Raw genomic sequence first — 6,296 nt, 5'->3', positions numbered from 1 at the left:
TATTAGCAGCTGAAGTTTGCCTTGGATTTGAGCAGCATTTGGTAGAAAGCGACGATATGAGTTAAGGATTGCCAAAAAACTACGGAGTTCGTGTGCTTTTTCAGGTTTTTTGAAATTTTTAATGACGTCAACTTTTTCAGTTTTTGGTAAAATGCCATCTTTTGTGACGATGTGACTGAGAAAAGTGATTTTTTGTTGTCCAAATTCGCATTTGGCAAGGTTGATTTTAATGTTTTTTTCTTTAAGACGTTGTAAGACAATTTTCAAATGTTTTCGATGTTCGCTCATGTCATTTGAAGCTATGCAAATGTCATCGATGTAGACAACGACGAAATCAAGATCGTGAAAAATACTGTTCATGAAACGTTGAAAAGTTTGAGATGCGTTTCTGAGACCAAAAGTCATCACATTGAATTCAAATAAGCCGAAGGGTGTAATGATTGCAGTTTTCTCTTTGTCTTCTTCTGCTATTGGGATTTGATTGTATGCGCTAACGAGATCGATTTTTGAAAAAATTTGTTTGTTTGCAAATATGTGTGTTACATCTTGGATGTGAGGTAAGGGATATCTATCAGGAATTGTAACGGCATTTAAAGCACGATAATCACCGCAAAAACGCCATGTGCCGCCTTTTTTGGGTACCTTGTGCAATGGGCTTGCCCAAGGACTTTTACTTGGTTGACAAATTCCCGCTTTTAGCATTGCTTCGAACTCAACTTTAGCTAGTTTAAGTTTTTCAGGGTTTAAACGACGTGCTCGTGAAAAAGTGGGACGACCCGTTGTAATAATTTGATGTTTTACCGTACTAGGTTTCAAATTATCACGTTTATTGAAGGTTGGAGGCAGAGTGAGATCTACAAATTCATTTATTATTTCGCTGAAATCAGATTTGCAATGAACCGAAGAGACTCTTTGATAATGTGTAAGATGAGAATTGCATTTAGTTCGTAAATTTGTATGAACATCGATCAATTGTTTATTTTTTATATCAACCAGCAATCCGTATTCATCAAGAAAATCAGCGCCAAGAATGGGTTTGGACACATTTGCTATCAAAAATGTCCAAATGAAATCACGTCTTAGTCCTAAATTGACATTGCAAGTAATGCTACCGGAAGTTTCTATGGGTGTGCCGTTTGCGGCGAAAAGTTTATAGGAATTTGGTTTATTTAATTTATTGAATAAATTTTTTGGCAAAATTGATAAGTCTGCGCCAGTGTCGACTAAAAATTTACGATGATTTGATTGATCAGTGACGAAGAGACGGCGAGTGAGATTTGATTCCACTTCGTGTACCGTCGGTGGCGAAGTGGTTTTTAGTTTTCCGAATTATCGTTTGAACTGCCTTCAGGTTTTTTGAACCGGCAAGGTTGTTCACATTTGCGAGCAAGTGCCCCGAATTTGTAATGATAACGGCAATATGGATGTTTTCTATTTGATTTAGATCGAGAACGTCTGTTACTGTTGTTGTTTCGGTTGGGACTTTTACTTCGACTTGCCCTAAAGTCATTAAACGATTTTGTGAGTTCATCAATTTGTGCTTTTAATTGTGACAAAGAAGGGTTTATTTCCGTTTTGATTTCGGAGATTTGTTTCGAAGAAGTTAATTCCACTACTTTATCGGCCAGAGTGGCGCATGTGTTCAAATTATCGTTAGAAATGGCTACAACCGCTCTCACATTTTCGGGCAGACGATCGATCCAAAGTGATTTTAATGCTTCATCACTCATAGAACTTCGTGCTAAATCACGCATTTTACGCAATAAATGCGATGGTTTGTCATCACCGAGTTCGATTTCTGTTAACAAAACTTTTAATTTCTTTTGATCAGATGCTGTATATTCATTAATTAAACGCGCTTTTAATGTTTCATATTTTGTGCCGTCGTCCGGCGGATTACGAATCAAATCAGAAACCATTGACAAATATTGAGGATCGAGTGCAGCAATGACATGATTATATTTAGCGTTATCTCTAGTGATTCCACCGTTGGTAAATTGAGCTTCCATTTGAATAAAAAATAAATCCGGTTCATTTTTTACGAACGTCGGTGCCCTTATTGTAATTCTACTAATTTCAGGTAAAGGAAAATTGCTAGCGGTACTTACGTTTGATGCTGATTGTCCATTTGAATTGTTCGATTCGTCCATCTTGAATATCATCCGAAAGCTCTGGTTGAAATCGTCAAGATACTGGTTATCTTCCACTTCGGCTTCTGTTGGGCACGTTTCCCAAATCAATTTTTTGGATAATAATGTTTTTGTGTTGCAAACAATTTAATTTTGTTGCGCACAAGTGACGTAATGTGTGAATCAGCTGGTGAAATTTGTGCGTTTTTAATTTTTTGACTTTTGCAAAAAAGACGATTTTGATTGCACTTTTCTGATTAAATTCACTTTTGGTTTTGTGAAAATATCGATGCTTTAATGTTTTTGGTAAGTTTATTCCATTCCCGAGTCGATAAACGATGAGGGCAATGCGAATATGTATTTGCACCTTGTTCACTGTATTGTATTTGTTATATGTCGGGGTCACCAATGTGGGCTTCTTTGTCGGCAGAATTATTCCAACAAATGATGGTTTCTAATGAAACGCTTTATCGCTGCCGAATCAAGGAAACACACTGTATAACTTTATATAAATATTTCTTGATTTTATTCGCGGATGAACCACAGTGTTTGCGATTTAGTTTTTACAAAATTATGATGAATGCGTGCGCTTGTCACGGCCGCTCGAACAAAGAACAAAGTAAGAAAGAGTATAAAACTCATTTTAACATTTATCATTGAATGACATGTGAATCGTGTCGCGAAGTAAAATGCCTCTCATTGACTGTTGTAAAAAGGCTAGTTAGTAAACCGCCACAGATCCTTATACAAGGAAGGCTCTTTATACCTCTCTCGTTCGTTCAAAACTAGAATACGCCTCAATTGTTTGGAATCCTATCTATAGCTGCTATGCTGCCACAATTGAAAGGGTTCAAAGAAAATTTACTCGTTTTTGTCTATTTTCACTCAACTTTGACAACCCAATTCCATCCTATCACTTGCGCTGCTTACTTATAAATCTCCAACCTCTCGAATCCAGAAGGATAGAACATCTGCTAATGTTCGTCTATGATCTAATAGTTGGCTCTCTTGATTGCCCAGTTCTCTTAGCGAAGGTGTCATTTAATGTACCTAATCGGAGTCTTCGAACATTTTTTCCATTTTACATGAGTGCTTGCAGGGCTAATTATTGTAATTTTGACCCAATTTTTCGGGCACTAAATGAATTTAATAGACTCTCAAGGAGGTTTTTTATTGATTTTTCTTTGTCGAGAAGCATCTTCAAGTCAACTTTGCAAGAGTTCCTATAATCTTTACTTGCATTATCTTTTTATTTTTTGTTTTCGCTAGTCATGTTACTTACGTTATTCGTTGTGGTTTTCAGTTGATTATTTGTTTAAGTATTTATTTTCTTTTGTATTCTGGTCTGTAAGATTGTTTAATCATAGACTGAATAAATCATACATACAGACATACAAAATATATTGATAGTGTATGTTTGTTTGCATTTATGTCGACGTGTCACCACCTTATAGGGCCTATTACGGTACACAACTCAACTTGGTTGGGTTGTAATTAAAACAACTCAACTTTCAGACAACTCAACTCCTGTTTGGTATTACGAATTACAACTTATTTCAGTTGAAGTTGAATTGGTGCTGCCAAGCTAAGAAAGTGATGATTTGACAGATAAATGAACAGCTGATCAATTTGTGGCAGAAATTTAAGCATTTTCAAATGTGATTTTTTTATTAATGTTATATGAAATCTATTTTATAATGGCGAAAATGTTGGTGATTGACATGTCGCGATTACGGAAACATTCGCGTGATCATTCCAATCCCTTGGAACTACCAAGCACCAAGTAAGAAAATGTTTAAGTGACAAATAATGAGCTTCATATGAAGTTATTTTGCAGATTGGAAAGGAAGCATTTTACTCAGTACTAAACAAAATTAAGAACCATTTCCGCATACGCGTTCGTATTTTAAAATTATGCGCCACACTCCGATTCCTTGCTGACGGCAGCTATCAAATATGCTATGGAAATGATTTTGGTGTTGGACTGGTATTAGATATAATTGAGGAGCGTATTTGTGCGAAGTAGATTAAAACCCTAACATAAAAAACTGTATTTTACTCAAATAGGATTCCCAGGAGTAGTGATTAGTATCAATGGGACTCGCATAATTTCACCTATTTTGGCTGCATCCAAACTGCGACCAGCCTCGTCCAACTATGGAATGTCACTACATAAAGTCAAAAAGTTATTCAATGTAATTCGTTTAAACGTTGGTTTTTCTAGAAATGTGTACAAAATTGTTGATTATTGTTTGATTAAAAAAGGTTTAACTACCGGCTTTAAATTTTTTGTTTTTTTTTGGTAACGTTTTATAAGCCCGTGCACCATCTATCTCTTATCAAAGGTGGTATCAAAAGACGGGTTTCCATCTCTGTTTTTAGGATTCGAAAGCGAAAATTAAAAATTTTATTTCTTTCGAAAGATATTTACAAAGACCCACAAAATGGCCCGAGAGGTTCCGAAATATGAGGCCCGGTCCACAGTTTTTTTGCACAGAACATCTTTCTGCATTGCTGTATACAAAAAATCTGGCAAAATACAACAACCACATGAAATTAGATTTTATTAGAATTAATTTTTGTGGTAATTCTTTACAACAGCATGATACTGCTAATACGTGTCCAAAAATATCGAGAGAGGTATTAAACGACGCGTCTTGACATCAGTATTAATAATCCGAAAGCGGAAAATACAAATTTTAACTCGTTCAAAAGATATTAAACACAAACCGAAAAAAGACAACAACATTGCAACAACCACATGAAAATCGCCAACTTCAACTGAAAATATCTCCGGACAGAGATAAAATGTTTATTTTCCGCTTTCGGATTATTGTTCTCGAGATTAATAGCGTCTTTTGGCACCTCTCTCGATATTTTTGGACGCGTTTTAGCAGTGTCATGCTGTCGTAAAGAATTACAATTTTAATTTTCGGATTCTTAAATCGGAGGTCGAAACGTGTCTTTTGATACCAACTTTAAACATTTTTGTTAAAAATTAGGTGGTGAACCGTCTTCTAAAACGTAACATTTTTTCAAAACAACTACAAAATTGTATGAGACAACTGCTAGTAAGCAGTTGTAAGATTTTGACGTCTTTGACAACTACACCAACACAAGGTTGTAAACGGCAATGCCACAAAAAGTTGTAAGGCTAGACAACTCAACCGAAATTTTTTTTGACAGGTTGAGTTGTAATCTGTAATACCAAATTGCGAAACTTCAACCCAACCAGAGTTGAGTTGTAAACGGTAATAGGGGCATATAATGTTCTACCAAGATAAAAAGATAATGTTGCAGAGCTGGCAACACTATTCACCACCTTCATTTGTTTTCGTTTGTTTAATAGCAACAACGAAAAAAGCGACAATAGTACCGACGTGTTTTCCGCGAATAACTTTTAAACGAGATAAGAAATATAGTTTCTGTTTTCGGATTCTGAATCTTGACGCAAATAAGCGTCTTTTAGTACCGCTATCGACATGCGCGACCCGAATTTTAAGTGCAGGACTGACGTTGAAATTTTACTAAATTTGGAAATTAAAAAGCTTATATTTCATAAACTAAGAGTTTCCTAGAGCTGCGGATGATAATTTTGTGATTTTTAGGACCCCCTCTGCCCCTACAAATCAACAAAAATTTGAAAATCGTGGCACCTTGTTCAAAATATTCCCCCTGCAACAATGCGGAAACATACGGAAAGCAAAATTTATTTAAATTAGAGTCAAAATATAAAGCGCCACACGTGTAATGCGGCAATTACCCACCGACGTGTGCCGTACGTACGGCCGTTTGTCGTACGAAGCACGTTTGACCGAACTCTCAAGCCCGTAGGAATCATTGTGTGCGTCTGTGTACATGTACATAACATATTTGTGTGTGTATTGTTTACAGATAAGCACTATTGCCATTGACAATTTTGCATGCATGTTTATGGAAACATCAACTTTTTCCAATTTAATTTTTGATGTTGTAAAAGGCTGGAATTAATATTAAGTATATATAAATAGATTACATATTTCTAATCTGCACTTTTACATAATTATTTCGAATTATTTTCACAATTTTTTCAAACTTTATTAGGTGTTTTTGTATAAGACTGCAAACGGTCAAAAATTAGCGCACAAAAGTTAACTGGGCAACTCTGTCTAGTGAGAGAGCGATCAG

At 35.7% G+C, this 6,296-nt stretch overlaps 1 long non-coding RNA gene across 1 annotated transcript; it reads left to right on the top strand.

Moving 5' to 3' along the window:
* The first annotated feature begins 3,583 nt into the window (after positions 1-3,583).
* On the top strand, positions 3,584-4,414 carry LOC137246701 (uncharacterized). The gene is made up of 2 exons (XR_010951651.1): positions 3,584-3,912; positions 3,967-4,414. It is a non-coding gene; the product is annotated as an uncharacterized lncRNA (long non-coding RNA).
* The last annotated feature ends 1,882 nt before the right edge of the window (positions 4,415-6,296 follow it).

Source organism: Eurosta solidaginis, chromosome 3, assembly GCF_040869045.1.
Source record: "Eurosta solidaginis isolate ZX-2024a chromosome 3, ASM4086904v1, whole genome shotgun sequence".
NCBI classification, from domain to species: domain Eukaryota; kingdom Metazoa; phylum Arthropoda; class Insecta; order Diptera; family Tephritidae; genus Eurosta; species Eurosta solidaginis.
Note: the sequence above shows the minus strand (reverse complement) of the source record. Positions and strands in the feature narration are given on the sequence as shown.